Source organism: Gavia stellata, chromosome 6, assembly GCF_030936135.1.
Source record: "Gavia stellata isolate bGavSte3 chromosome 6, bGavSte3.hap2, whole genome shotgun sequence".
NCBI lineage: Eukaryota > Metazoa > Chordata > Aves > Gaviiformes > Gaviidae > Gavia > Gavia stellata.
In genome coordinates this window covers 34,720,853-34,735,638 of record NC_082599.1, presented here as the reverse complement: position 1 = coordinate 34,735,638, position 14,786 = coordinate 34,720,853, and the positions used below count along the sequence as shown (strand labels likewise).

The following is a 14,786-nucleotide window of genomic DNA, read 5'->3' as shown; positions in this document are numbered from 1 at the left end:
CACCAAATTGTTGCTTTCTGCCCCGTAAGAGCACTACCTCTTCCTGCTGCTGAGCTTTCATTCACAAACCCAGAAGCAGTGCAGAGGATGGGCAACAGCTCAGAGCTGTTTCTTCTTAAGGAGTATCACCATAGACGACCTAATCCACAGGTTTCATAGTCCATAGCAATGCAAACAACTCACTTCACTTACTTTTATCTGCATACATTGTGAGTTGGAATAAACTTACTCCGCGTTTCAGACCATAATTCTCAAAGCTGAAACCCCTCAATTCTGAACACAAAATGATCACAAAATTGTGCTTCTACAGAAGTTTTTCTTGAAACAAACCCAAAGCCCCAAATCAAAAACTGTGCGTATGTGTATATTAGGAAGACATGTCAGGGTTAAAACAAAACACTGAACACATAATACGCAGTTTACAGTCACAGTGAGAAAACCTCAAGAACATTAAAGAAAAGCTAAGACTGGTATCGCGTCAGAGGGGATAACCACCACTCTTTAAGGACTTGTAGTATGTAGTGCACAAGTTTGGGAGGAGCATTTATTCAGCAGGGCTATTTTAAAAATGTTATTGCCTTCTGGAATACAAAGTGTTTAGTATTTGTTATTTCACTAATTTGCTTTTCAATGGCGTTTTCAATCTTCAAACATGGTTATTGGCCCTGAGACAAAGAGAATGTGGTAAAAACTTTCTGGGATTTTCTTCTAAATTAATTTTGTTACTTTTATGCTCTTTGAATGCAGAAACAGTTAGATGTCGTATTTTAATTAACTGTGTGATAACACAGCACAAAAGACTCTTAAGATCCCATTTGATGATTAACAGTTGAATGCAAAGACCTTCAAAGGTGAGTTAAAGTACAGCGCTTTTCTGAATATATAGATAAAAATGGATGAACACAAAGATCTTATAAGAGAATACTGAGAAATTAAGTTTCTCACATAGGAGATACGTGCATTGTTCACAAACAAAAAAACCTGAAACCCAACCATATCTGCCTAGGAACGGACACTGGCCAACCTCCATTTTAGGTTTATGTAAGCCTGTTAGGTTTTTATAATTTGGGGGCAAAGATTACACAAAACATGACTGCAGGCTATAAAATATGCAGACTCACATACTAACTATAGCTACTGGTGCACATATACTGTTTGAATGCAAGCTTCTGCTGGTGCTTTTGCAAGTAAGTATTCACACATGTGTATGGTCTGCAGGTGCAGTTTAAATGCTCTGTAAGGGACAGCCTTCAAACATGCAAATTCAAGATTTTAAACAGGTAGGGGTTTATTTCATGTTCTGAAGTAATGCCACAACATTTCTGACAGTAAAATGCAATCCCACAGTTTTGCTTATATTGGAAGAGCAGGCTTGCTGATGTCATTAGTTTTATTTAGGTCATTTTGCATTATTTGTGCCAGAGTGTAAGTTGTCTCAAGTTTTCTTATTTCCTGGGAATCCTGTTTGTACAAGAAGATGGATGGGATCTTGGTTCAGCTTTCCAGGAAGAAGCTCACATCTGAAAGAAGGAAGTTGTTTTCAGCACAGTATAACCCCTGTCACCCTGCAGAGATTACATGGAAATAAATCATACTCTTAAGTACAGTAGAATAAGTGGAATTCACTTAGCCTAATTCCCTTGAACACCGAGAAGGAACAGAACTCATTTCGGAAAGGGCAGGTACAGGTTTAATCAGACTTGGGCTACTTTCGTGATGCCACCATACCTGATGCAGGTGTATTCAGAACAGAGCTACAACAACAGCAAAATACCAAAAATACTTAAGTTTTTAAGATTTGAACCCAATGAAATACTGCTGCTAACAACTTAACTCCCAAGTCAGTGGGGACAGAAGGACTCTGAAGAAAAATAAAAATCGAGCATTCAGGAACATCATTCCACCTGCCTGAAGCTACAGAATTTTCCTCCTCCAATAATTGTAGTTAAAATCTCTGTCTTAATATATTTTGATAATTATAAATACTTCAGGCTCATTACTGTCACCATGGGTAATAGCAGGAAGAAGTCACTGCAGGCACGTGACAATGAAGTCATGGGAAGCATAGAAACATATGAAGAAAAAAGTCAATTATGAGCTTTGCAAACTTTTCAATTTAGGCAAATACAGCCTCAGCTAGAAGTTGCTTTTTTGGCAGCTTTCTAATGCCGTAAATTCTGATCATCCTGAAACACTTACATTTTGCCCAAGGGGTTATTCTTGTTCTGCCACCAGAACAAGGGGGAATCCTGAATGGCTGGCAAAAAGCTTACTTTTCTTCTTGAAGAAAGGTTCCATTACAGTGGACAGTGAACTAATTCATTAGAGCTCTACTTCCTTCCCAAAAGCTAAACTAAATAGCCCAAGTCCATTTATGTAAACTGCCAAAAGAAAAAAAATGATCTTTTAATGAAGTTCAAGTGCTTAGAAAAGAGTAACAGACCATATCCTACTTTGTCCATCATAAATCATGCCTATTTAAGCAGATCAGAAAGAAGTATTACGTCTTTCCACTGGTTAGACAGAAGTCAGCAATTAGTAATGGACACATACAGGAGCTCTGAAGACAGATTTTGCTGGAAAGGAGGATGTAAGTAGAAAGAGAATCACCGAGGCCTTAAGGATTCGATTAAGAAAACCACAGAAAGTTTATTAACACAAAGGAATTGATATTATTCTCCAGAATTTTATTTTCAGTACATTCAACTTGAGAAGCCTGATTTATACCAAGACATCTACACTACCAGTTACAGTAAAAACACAGGATAGTTTGCATATATGATTCTTGAAAATATAACATATGATTTTAGTGTCATTAATGTATTTTAAGAACACTGAACAAACTTTAAAGCTCAGGACACAAAGCCATTCCGCCTGTCCTTCCTACCCTGACAGAACTCATTAAATCCCAATGACTGCCTAAGATACACCTATCCCAATACTAAAAAAGTATGGTTTTGCTATATGCAGTTTTAAAAATGTACATTGATGATAAATAAAATAATTCATGTAGGTAGTGTAGATTTTATTTGGACAATAAGGCTAATGTTTCTTACGACTGGCCTATTCTAAAGTGAGATTCGTAGCTTCTCACTAAGGACTTACTCCCAAAAATAATGATGATGAATCTGACTTTCTGAAAAAGTCCTGGTAAATATCAGCAGCCCATGTCAACTTACACAATTTGTAAATATAGTATTTTATGTTTCTCTTCTCATACCTCCTACCATAGATTAGTAACTAATACAAATTGTCCCAAATTCAAGACACAATTAACATGGACATGTCATCATGAGTTCTTTCTAGGGACTTGAAAAATATTACCAGCATTCACGCACTTTGTGAAGTGTAAGAGGGATTGTAATCTGATGTTTTAATGTCCTCTTGTTGAACATACAACCAGATGAGGTCTTATTTTCTTAAACTTCCATAAAGCTCACATTGTGACATCTTTCTGATGCTCTGGGGAGGTAAATTAAACTTAGATTGTACTTTAATGGAAAATAAAATTTATTCATTCAGGCCTGTTGGCTAATGGGGTATAATTCCTGCTTACTCAGTTGTTGCAGTTCCAGCCCTTAAAGTTTAAGGACCAGAAAAGAAGCTATTGCCTCTTCAAACTGCTATACAGAGTATTTCTGCTGCATGCAATCCCCAGGCTGCCTTCACAACTTCCTTCAGCAACAGCATGTCCTAAATGACAGAGACAACCTTCCCAGAGCACCAAGAGTATGGTTATTGCTCTTCGGTTGGTAAACTGCCCATCTCCTCTCTTTCCCATTCTCGCACCATCTCAAACATCTGTAGCATGGAAACATTGTAAATACTATACATGCAACCACCAGTATCATTCAACTTGCAAAAACCATAAAATAAAAAAATGTACCACATAAAACCCCTGAAGAGACATGAAATTGCAATGGATTATGAGACACGTACAATCTGCAAAGCAAATTTATGCATACCATTGGCATAATATGCTCCTTGGGCAATGTGCAGATAAGCAAACCTCCCCCTCGCTATTCCTCAGAACTGCAATCTACAGCCCTCTCAAACACCCAGGTTGGCTTTCCCAAAGATGGTCCAATACCCCTAGGGAGCAGATCACCCACGCAGACTCAGGAAATTAAAAAAGGGTTTTCTCTTCTTCTTGGATTGTTTTAGGAAAAGCAGAACTGTCTCAGTGCTGAGTATCCCATACATGACAGTTTTCTTCCACTGAATCCCAGAACAAAATGGGCCAGCACAGAAATCAACAAACACCAGTTAAAGCTATCATGATATATCATTTATTTCAGACTTTTTCTGTGTGTGCAGGGACATTTCCTGACCACCTCCCTTCAAAAACAGTTCTTCCATGGGTGGTTTGAATGACTTTTCCTATTCCTTTGAGAAATAACACAGTAACGATTTATGAAACTTTCTAACTAGAGGGAACACACATGAGAATCAGACATGACAAGACTGGCAAAACACCAAAGACCCAGATGAGGAAACATTAATGAATCTGTTTGGCATCAGAAGTCATGCTATTGGGATAAATCAATTAACAGTTGTTCCTGCCATGATCACAGATCCTCTACTTTCCCAAACGCCCTAACTGGTCTTTCCAAATGACACTGCAAAGAAGACTGAAAATACCAACTTTTAAAGGGTCAAGAGATTTGTCAACCATGACTATGCAACAGAAGTGTTGTGTGACTGTTCTTCAACTCTTAAATTAGGGATAAAGATTTTCATGCCATCCCATCCCTGTGTGCATATCACAAGTAAACTCTGTTTTGAAAATTTTAATACATGTAAAAACTGTTCTTGAGACACTGCTGAGATTTGAACCAACGTCCTCTGTTAACCTTGACCAGTCAGTCATTCCTCAGTATTTAAGGTGTACATATTCCATGTGCTTATACAGCAGATAAAAACCGAAGAGTTTCAACAGTTTAGTTTCTGAAAAAGGCAAGGGAACTTACTGTCTCCACTGAAGTGAGCACACAAGTGTTTAACACAATGCATACATGTGCTCTCGCTGCAGAATCCAGCTTTTATTCAGTTCACTGGTTTACATCTTTAGGAGTTTGTCAGGTTTTAGTGTTCAAATATAAATTTGGGATCTGTAGAAATCACTATGGAAATAACTCCATTCTTAGGTCAGGTATTTGTTTTAGTTGGCTTGCTGAACTGCAAATTTCCTTTGGTGAGACTTAGTGAACAAGGGACCCTTTGTAGATGGCGGCAACACTAACCTTTTTATCTGCACTTACAGAACCTTTAATTTGGGACTTGCAACTTTACAGCGTTGTTCAATTTCCTTTTGTGTTCCTCGTAACTCCAAACCCAGGGCCAAATTCTACCTTTACTTATGCCCAAGCAGTAACTCACATATCAAACTGCAATTTGCAGAACAAATACCTCAGGTAGCATCAAACCGTCCATTTTTCAATTAGAAGAGCCACAAATGCTCCAACAAGAATGAATAAACTTGAGTTCCATGTACATTTCATATTAATTCCAGTCTCTTTTAAAAGAATTGGAGATTCAATGCAACAGATACGCAGGTTCTGCCAACTCTGCACATAAATAAACTGAAATTGCTGATGGCACGGGAACAGCACGATGCTATTCTCCATGCCCAGCACTGTCAATGCAGAAGCAAAGAGGAGTGGCTGCTTCAACAAAGCTGTGCTGCCAAATAGCTGTACATGGAGCTGCTGCCCAGAGTCTCTCGGAGCAGCCTGCAGAAGTTCAAAGAATCCAGGTGGTGCTGCACCAGCTGATAGAGCTACCACAACCAAAAGTAAAAAGCACTAAACAACAACAACAGCAACAATAATAATGAAAATTTTCATGTGTTCATTCACAGAAAAACAAAACAAAACACTCTGCTTGCTTCAACTGTGGCTATAGCCTGTAAAGTGATTATGTATGAAGGAAAGAATTCAGTGTGACTTTCAGCTTTCATGAATTAGCAGAGGTTTCAAGTCGAGGAAAAAGCAAGGTCTATCTGAGTTATGGTCTGCCCAATCTGAGAGCTGTTGTTACAATAAACACGTAACCCATGACGTATCACCCATGTATATTTTCATGATCAAGCACAATAAAGACAGCAGGCATCCTTTGGAGCAAAAGCCCCACGTACAATCTTCCCCTATGGCATTCTGTTCTCATGCATTATTTGCACTAGTGTGTACCCAGGAGCTACACTCATGAGCAAGCACAGGACTACACTCAGGCACGGAACTATCCTCTCCATAAAGTTTCAATTAGCCTTTCAACTCAATTACGCTGCATAAAAAAGAATCTGGGATACTAACTACAAGATGTCATGTTTCATAAGAAATTTAATAATATTATATTTTATTTTTCCTATTGACATTTAGTTTGGTTTTGAATTCAAAATATGAAGCCAAAAAAGCAAAATAAATTATCCTATGAAAGTTAACAAATTATTCCATTGTTTTTAATAGCACTGGGCAAATCCCACTGAATTAGGCATGAATTTGTCACATATGCAATAAGGCACTTAAGACTAATACACTGTTCCCATTGTAAATCTTATTTTTAGAGGTTACATATTAACATTTTAAATTAACTCCAGGCTTAAACTTGGAATATGCATTTATTCCACAAGGGGAAAAAAAAAAAAAGGTGATTGACAACTTGATCTGCTTGTCTGACCACTACTAGTTAGATAAAATCCTTTGTGAAATACTTGACGAACCTGATAGCTCCGATCAACTGCTGTACGATCTAAGGTACATTTGCACAACTCCTCTCAGCCTGCGTGCATCAAAACTGATGCCCGGGGTTTGGGAAGCCTTTCCACAATTTGATGGGTTACCCACATTCACCAGAGCCTTTGCCACCACCAGTACCACTGCTACCAGGGACCTTGTCAGCATACACGTTACCCCAAGGTGAAAAGAAGACAGTCCCGTAACTCTATCCATTGTAAACCCTGCCACTAAATGCCACATGAACGATGTAAACCCGAGTGTTTGCATGCCTAGGAACTGTCCGTCCGCAGTTTGTGACGCCCCGGGGGCTCTGTGTGCCGCATCTCGGAGGCTTGCAGAGGGTGACCGGGCACTTCGGGAGCCGCAGCACCCTGCAGCGCGGCACTCCCCGTGGGCTCCCCACGCTCCCGGGAGGCTGCCACGGCTCCGTAAAGGCTGGACGCCCCCGGGACGGACAATTAAACCACGGGCTCGCACTAGCGGCACTCAAGCAGCGTGAAGTTTGGGCAGGCGCCAGCCGCTCGAGCCCGGTTCTCCCCGCAGGTAACCGCCGCCCGGCAGCTCCGCCTGTCCGGCCGGGGCGGCGTCTGCCCGCGGCACCGGGCGGCCCCAACTGTCAGGGCTGTGCCCGGGGGCAGCCGCCGAGCCTGGGCGTGCCCCCCGCCCACGCACGGCCCCCGCGCGAAACCCAAACCCAACCACAGCCCCGACCAGCCAAGGGCCCGGCGAGCAGCCCGAGGGGCTCGGCAACTTACGGCGCTGGCAGAGTCCCGGCACGGCCGCCAGCAGCCGGGCCGCCCCCAGGAGGGGTCCGGGGCCGCGCTGGCACTTGGGCACGGAGACGATCCCCGCGGTGAGGCACGCCAGCAGCGGCACCCACATCATGCGCCGCGAGCGGCACCGTTCCCGCTCCCGCTCCCTCGCCCTCTCCTCGGGGCCGCGTCTCGCCGCCGCGGCGCGCTCAGTCCCGGCCCCCGCGGGGGCGGCGGCGGGGCCGGGGGAGGGGCGGCGGCGGGCCCGGCACAGGTAGGGCGCGCGGCGGCGGCGGCGGCGGGGCGGGCGCGGGCCGCCGCATCTCAGGGGCAGCGCCCGCCGCGCCCCCGCGCCCCGCGAGGGGCGGCCCCCCGGCGGCAGCAGTGGCGGCGGCGGCGGGGCCCCGGCTGAGCGCGGAGAGCAGCTCCCTCCATCCGCCTCCAGCCCGGCGCGCAAGGGGCGCTCCGCCGCCCGCCCTGCCCGGCCGCGGGGAGGCACTTGGCACCGCGCGGGGAGCGGCAGCGGCCCCGCACCTCCCTCAGAGAAACAACCGCTCGGCGGCTGTCCCCGCCCCCGCCGGCTGCCGCCCCCCGCCCGCCCCCGCCGCGCACCCCAGCCGGGGCGCCGCGCCGCCAGGTGGGCGCCGCCCGCCGCCGTCCCGAGCCGCCGCCGGGGCCGCTCCTCCGCGCCTCGGGGCCGGGGTGGGCTGGGGGGGAGGCACGGGAGCGCGGCCGGCGGCCCTGCGCCGCCGCTGCCGCCCAGGCCGCCCGCAGACCCGTCGGGCCCCGCCGCGGTCGGTGCGCGCCGGGCCCGCGGGTCCCCCCGGTTGCTAGGAGACGGCAGCGGGGCAGGTTCGGCGGGCGGGGGCGGGGCCGGGCCCGGCGATGAAGTCACTGCGCGCGCCCACGCCTCTTTGTTCGGCGGCGGCTCGCGGCGCCCATTGTTCGTGGCGCCGCTGCCCCCCGCCCGCGGCCGCCGCGGGGAGGCGGGTGAAGGCCACGGGCATAGCGCTGCGCCGCCCGCCGCCCCTCGCCCGCCGCCTCGGCCCCGCGCGGCGGAGGGCGGCCCTGTCAGCAGCCCTCCGCCCTGCCGGCCGTTGTGGCCCTCTCTCCGTGTGAAGCCGGCCGCCGCAACCGGGCGCTCGTGCGACCCTCGCTCCCGCCTCCTCATCCTCACCCCCCCGTCGCTGCCCGCGACCGCAGAAACACCCCCGCCCTGGAGCCAGCAGCGCGCCCGGCCCCTCGTGCGGGCCGGCAAGCCGCCCTCCCTCAGCGCACCCCCTCACCCCCCCGCCGCCGATTGCTTCACGTTACCTAAAAATACCTCCCCTCCCTTTATCGCTCCTATCGCCCTCCCCGAGTAATTTCTGCTCGGAGTTTCCACCCCTTCGGGCGAAGTGGGAGTAACGCAAAGGTTAGCCGTGCCCTGGGCCGGGCGGAAAGTACGTCGCAGTGCGGGCCAGGAAAGCCCCGCCGGGCCTAGGTGCGTTCTCCTGCCCGCCCGCCCCGCCCCGCCCCGCTCCGCTCCGCTCCGCTTCCCGGCTCTCCTGTCGTTAATTTTGTTGCTTTCCCCTCGAGGGCTTCGCTCCCAGAGGAGGCGGTGGGTGGTGTTTTCCCGGCAGGTGGAAGGCACCTGGGCACCTCGTCCTGTCACACCGGGTTACCGGCCCCACCGCGGGGTAGGTGCGCCGGCCTCGGGCCGTGGGGCCTCTGGGCTGAGCACAGAGGCAGCGACAGCCGTCACTGCGTCTTCATTTCTGTGACTACTGAACGGATGTCAGTGCGTGCAGGATCCCAAAACGGTATCTCGGCGCGGCGTCCCAGTCTGCCTGTGCAGGGTACAACGTTCATAAATCATGCAAATGCAACTAGTGTAAACACCGTGCTGTTTCACAGTCTTTACGAATGAAAGAAGCATTTTCAGACCCTGTGCTAAGCCTCGCGGCGCTTAGATAAGGATGGCTTACCATCTGCACGTCAAAGGTCAGAAACTGAACACATGCTGGGTTTGTTCAAGGTCGCTGAGGAAGAGACGGTAATGGAGCAGTCCTACACTCCCACTCTTGTGAGTTTTTAAACACTGTATCATCTTTCTGCTTTGTCTTGGAAAAATCCCCCTTCAGACATTCGAGTGTCATTCCTCAAGTGGCCATGGCCCACATGGGGGTATGGTTTGTGAGAAAGCCATAGGCAGTGATGGTAACATAAAAGGGTAGCAAGTACAGGACTGCAAATATTGTGGCATTCTTGACCTAAAAGCTCTATGATTTCAGAAGTCACAATTTGAAACAATGTAAGTGGTGAGCTACATGTCCCATGGGAGCTCAGTTGGGTGCTATTCTTTGAGATGAGATGCACTTGTGACAGGTGAACTAAACTCAGTTTGCTCCTATTTGACACTATAATGTCTAACTCCTGGGTTGCAAGTTCACAGTGATTCAAATATATCTGGAAAAAAGGGTGCAGGATGAGACATAAAGAAATTCAAGGAAATACCTTTAAACAAAACGCCTGCAGGAGCAAAAGTTGCTGAAACTGAGATTGCTCTACTTTGGGATTTTCGCCTGCGGAGTCTAAGTAGCATTGATAGGGGAAGAATACAGCTAATACTCCATATGGATATATTCTGTATGAATCTCTTTATCCGATCAGAATTTAAATTATCATAAGCATCATAAAGAAAATGTCTTTGTTCTCAACAACATGAATTATCTTGTGAATTTCTAAGCATAGGCTATTCACCATGCAAACAGAAAATGGAGTGCTTGCACATACTACTCCTTATGAGAATGATGTCCAAAGATTTGGCATTCTGGGCAGAAGGACAACACCTGCAGTCTAACATGGAAGAAAAAAAACGGATAATTTTGAATATAAAATCTGAGCATAAGGTAACCAAAATGAACACACTCTATTCATTAATTTAAACACTGAGGAAAAGGATGCCAATATTGGGTGAGAGCTATGCACCCTGAGTGGTAAAAGTCACCGGTATCAGCAGTAACAAAGAAGCCAAGAGCTGAAGGTGCCAATAGCTGAGGCCTCTATCAGTTGAGGCCACTGTAACTGTCCAAAGTATTCTGCTGGTTTATGAAAAATGCAGCTTCTCCCTATTTCTTTAGCTTCATTCCTCCCATGATGGAAGCCAAAGACTTAAAAATATTTACTTTGCAGTGATAGCATCTAGCATCTTTGAATATACTGTTGTTTAGACAGTGTTTATAATGCAATAATATAAGCTGCATCTCAAAGAACATTATGCAGGAGATTTGAATAATAATTCTAGTTTTACAAATGGAGAAACTGAATCATCTAAGGTTGCATAAGAGTCTTTTAACTAGGAGTTTAAGACCACTGGAACTGAATTTAAGTGTCAATCCGTTGTCCTATCCATAGGGCCATGAGTGCTTGAAGTAATGTGGTGTGGGGTCTCTGTTCTTAGAGATATTTGAAACTCAGCTGAACAAATCCCCAAGCAGCCTGATCTAATTGGACCTGTTTTGAGCAGAGGGCTGGCTGGGCCTCTGGAGGCTTTTTCCAACCCAAGTTATTCTATGAATTTTTATGGTGGAAAGCATGTAATTCTCTGTTCTTATATTACATGTATACCAAATTTCTTGAAGTGTTGTAACTGTGCTTTCTTTCCAGCATTTACATTTGCTTTACTGAAAACAAAATATAATTGTCTATCACAGTGCTGGCGAATAGCCTCTCTTTTCAGGAAACAGTTTTGGAAATGTTGCATCTGCAATGAATGTTCACTAGAGCTGGTCAAAAAACCCAAAGCATTTCTTACAAAAACCATGTTCCTTTTTTGGTTGAATGTTTCCAACCATCTTTGATGTGCCATTTCATTGGGGAGAGTCCAAACCGAGATTGCAAAGGGAAGAGTGATGGTGTTTTACAACTTCTAATATAAAAACTTTTTTAAAATGGAAAATGCATTATGTGTTCGTTAGCCTGTCACGTGATTTCTTACATTATCATGGCATCTTAGACACGATTAAAATCCCTACGGAAAGCATTTTGGTATACTTAAATTAATTGCAGTTTCCTTCAACTTCCCTATTTTAATAATTTAAAATCTTGCTGGAGTATAGTAATTGTTTTGGTTTTGGTGGCTTCACTTGGTCCCACTGACATACAAATTGTATTTCTTTGCTATATAACTAAATAAAAGGATCACATGCTTGTCTGTCAGATACAATTGCATTTGCTATAGCTTGGGTTCTTTTTTTTTACACAACATTTGAATCTAAACTGCATCTGTTTCATATAAAGAAGTCAGTGTATTTTGAAAATCTTTCATAACCCATCAATTTAAAATGATGGAACAATTCAAATTCAATAGCTGTTCCCAAGAAACAGATTGTCAAGGAATCATAGGCCTCTCCCCAGTAGTGCGGACTATGAACAATCCACCTATGCTGTTTTTTATATCCAGTAAAATTCTATATAAAATTCAAACTTCCCTGTGCAATACACAGAATTTTTAACAAAATGTAATTTGCCATTTTGATAAAGTTGCGATGCATTTCCATATAAGATATTAAAACTATGCACATTGCTTCTCGTTTCTAGGCTTTCATTTCTACCAGTTTTCACTCATTACCAGTGAAAATTGGTAATGACATCTTTCAAAATAGAGTATTTACTCCCCAAAATAGTATTTTTCATTATTTTTTTCATTAATGCCTGCCTTAGTTACCAGTCCACACTACTGAGCTTCCTGATGCACATGGCACAAAGAGAAAATGGTGAATTTTAAGGAAGAGCAATAATCCAAAATGACTGATACTCTAGAGTTTTTCATGAAGGCTTCCACTGATTTCACATGGGCATTTCATGTGGGCTTACAAATCCTCCTTGGGTTTGCAACTTGAGCGGTTTCAGTAGGCCTGCATGAAACAATCTGGCAACACCTGAAGCATTATCTTTTTGCATTTACCTTCTTGACTCCAACAGTTTGGTCAATGTTATGCAGAGACAGGTGGCATAATGCCTTCTATTTTCCATACATTCAGCCTGGTGACTTGTGTATACTGTGTCTAACTGTTCTTACTGATCATTCATTTGTATGGGTTTAACTATAAGATGATTTTTTTTCTGATCTGAGTGCCAGCAATATTCCCTCCCTTCTGCTTTTCTTTAGAGAATTACTTGCAAAACCCCAGCAGTACACTTCTCTTCCTTTCTTATATAACCAAAGAAATTATAAAATTTGTATATTAAAAATAAAGTATGTAGTCCTCTAGAAATCCCAGATCTTGATCTTGTGTGCTTCAGTGCTTGCCAGAAGCCCACTGGAGAAGTGTGTGTTATAAGACAAGACAATAAACCGGAGATATTTCACACCTTTGTGAGAAAAAAAATTGCAATGCAGATGGATTCTCAACCGAAATGGTCAGCATGCAGTTGAGACAGAGACAGCAGTGGCTTCTCAGGTGAGAAGGTATCAGTCTGTTCAGGGTTTACTAGGTCAAAACCAATGCTTTAAGCTCTATACAGACACTTATTTCCTAGGACACCTGTAATACAGACAGCTGATCTGTAAATTAGCATTGGAGGGGGTTGTCAGTGAAGCTGCCCTTGTCCTCTGTTAAAGAAAGAGTAGGATGATTTTTCTAGAGATAAGTAAGCATAAGAAATTATCTATATAATCCAGCTAAGATGGTCAAAAGCATAAAAACATGTATTGTAACAAGTGGTCAAAGCTTAGGGTTGTTTATTGAAATGCTCTAATAATCTCTTTCTGGAAGTATTTGCTGAAAAACCCCAGCAGTACATTCAGTTGAACAGATGTATTCTGAAAGAAGAACATTTTAATTGTTGTCACATGCAGAGTTTTAAAGAACACTGTTACACTAAGATTTTTCGGTACTTCCACTATGCTTTTTTATGTGACGGAACTGGTATTTCAGATAGAAGTGTTTTCTTCCTTTTGACAAATAAACTTGTGGTGTGCTTTGAGAGCCTTTCTGACTTCAGACAGAAGAGCTCCCCTGTGGCCTGTCTTTAAAGTATAAAATTTACCTGGGGTTCTTCTAAATGCTGTCATTAATATTTTCCAGATGTTACATCACAGATTTACAGGCACTGTGGCTTGATTTCTGGAAGGAATAGGATAGAAGAGCAGTAAGCCAGATAAGTTATTTCATTAACCTTATTTCAGTGGGACTTTTGCCTGAAGGACTGAAGAACAGACCCCGTGTTACTAATCTTTGTGCCATTTTTCTGTTTTCCTTCACTGACTAACAGAGAATGAAGAGCATATCATTTTACTTAGTTTTATATTCACAAAGGACTGCAGTTCACCCCAAACAGTCATTACAATTTGGATGCCAACTGTATGGTTTTCCAGCTCCATGGAGGATGGGTGAAGGCCAGGTTTTTCTCTTGGTAGATGTAGGTGTAGATCTACGGACGCTAAGGCTGTTGAGCTCTTCCGGAAACATACATTTCAAAGGACATTTGTGACATAAACAAATAGCATTTTCATTTCTACAGAGGAGCAACAGCTACTGTGAAGTTCAGCAACAGTCATGCACTGTTACCGGATTTTTTTTTTTGTACTGTTGCAAGCTGAAACTATCCACGTTACCCTGGCACTCCATGTGTTTTTCTTTTTTTTACCTCCACCCATTTCCTTCTGTTCTTGTTGCCTGTCTTCTACCTTTCTCACTGGTACTTGAAAAAGGTGTGTAATCTCTACTTACTGCTGAGAGCCAGCTTAGGTGCCAATCAAGTGACTGTGTTACACATTGGGATTTTTCAGTTTCTTCTTCCTCAAAATTTAGTTTTTCCTCGTTTTTGCATTGCAGACTCTTACTCCCATTCTGCCTCCCTCCTCACCAGCATTAGAATTATTTTTTTACTCTTTCTTTTCTTTTTTTTTTTAAGTCACTTCAGATGGATCCTTAGATACTTTACAGGCCTCTTGCTTTCTCCATCTTCCCCCTCTCTGCTTCTCTCACTTCCTTAATGGAGTCCCAAGGTCATGATTGCTGCTGCTACTACTATCTCAAGCAGTGCTGCAGTTTCCCCTTCATCCTCTCTCTGTGATGATTTTAGCCCTTCTCTGTCCCCAGGATTTAAGATACTGGGTTACCAAAGGGGGAGATGAAATATTCCATAATAATACAGTAGGACTGACAACATTTTGGAAAGTTTTCACAGAAAACTCCCAGGTAAGCCCCTGTCACCATTAGCTCACTCATATTTCTTAGAGGTTTCCTATGTAATGTTTTACAAGGAACTGGTAGAAAGAAAAAGGTAGAATATAGTGGAGAAATAGTAGGAA

At 44.3% G+C, this 14,786-nt stretch overlaps 1 protein-coding gene across 1 annotated transcript in view; it reads right to left on the bottom strand.

The window, feature by feature from the left end:
- Positions 1 to 7,501, bottom strand: part of ITGB8 (integrin subunit beta 8) — a 43,084-nt gene extending 35,583 nt beyond the window's left edge. Inside the window, exon 1 of the mRNA XM_059818794.1 lies at positions 7,490 to 7,501. The gene's annotated coding sequence lies outside the window, so the exon portion shown is untranslated. The remainder of the gene's footprint in view (positions 1 to 7,489) is intronic.
- Between the last annotated feature and the right edge of the window lie 7,285 nt (positions 7,502 to 14,786).